The following is a 1,141-nucleotide window of genomic DNA, read 5'->3' as shown; positions in this document are numbered from 1 at the left end:
AAATTTCCCGCTGCTAGGGTCCAGTAGGCAGCACCAGCAAGTTGTCACGTGGCACTGTCTAAATTTCCCGCTGCTAGGGTCCAGTAGGCAGCCCCAGCAAGTTGTCACGTGACACTGTCTAAACTTCCCGCTGCTAGGCTCCAGCAAGTAGCCCCAGCAAGTTGTCACATGGCACTGTCTAAATTTCCCGCTGCTAGGGTCCAGCAAGTAGCCCCAGCAAGTTGTCACATGACACTGTCTAAACTTTAACTGACAATGGAGGGCGCGTAATCTTAGCCCACGCATGTTCTAACTGAGACCGTCACCTGTCAATCAGCGAAGCCACTTCAGTGTCAGCTTGTCTCACCTAGTGATGTTATTTTCCTGCCAGCATGTTATGTTTCAGTCATTGGGCTGAAGCCATGCTGGTGCACTGCTTCAAAGGGTCTTAGTTGAACACATCGACCCCAGTTGTTGCTGCGTCCCCCATTTGTTTCTATTCCTAGCAGATGACAGCTTTGCATCACTCAGGTGACAACCTTCCCAACCGTGCATCTATTTGGATAAGCATTGCTGTGAGGATTTCATGAGGTCAGAGGGCAAATCCTACTGCAGCCCCTTTTAGTTGCCTTTTATGACATGCAGAAGAAACACTGGGGGAACGGGGTCAGTTCTTTGAGATGCCAGTTTCTCCCCTCCAGCACCTTTATTCATTTCTTTTTTAAAGCCTGGTACTTATTCTCTTGATCTCTTTTGTTGAACTGCTCAGTTATGGAGATGTAGACACACCAACACCAAAAACACATACATGAACCCACAGTGGGTTTCATTCAGTTTCCGTCTACCAAGTCCACTCACAAGGCTTTGGTCAACTGAAGATTATAGTAGGTGCCACACAGTGGGACTGAACCTGGAACCATGTGGCTGAGAACCAAACATCTTACAGCACAATCATGATCATGCCTCAGTGTTGAAGACAGAGTAGTTGGTGTCTTTTTCAACTACACCCAGCAAATTGTAAACCCATGGGACTGGTGAAGAAATTCTTTAAAAACCACTTCTGACTCAGTTGTATGCTGTCAACTTAATGTGACAGTCCCCTGAAAGGAATAATACTACTGTTGGTTAGACCTAGGAAGCTGCACCACTTCCTGTCGGGCTT

This window comes from Octopus bimaculoides, chromosome 30 (genome assembly GCF_001194135.2).
Source record: "Octopus bimaculoides isolate UCB-OBI-ISO-001 chromosome 30, ASM119413v2, whole genome shotgun sequence".
Classification (NCBI taxonomy): Eukaryota; Metazoa; Mollusca; class Cephalopoda; order Octopoda; family Octopodidae; genus Octopus; species Octopus bimaculoides.
Note: the sequence above shows the minus strand (reverse complement) of the source record.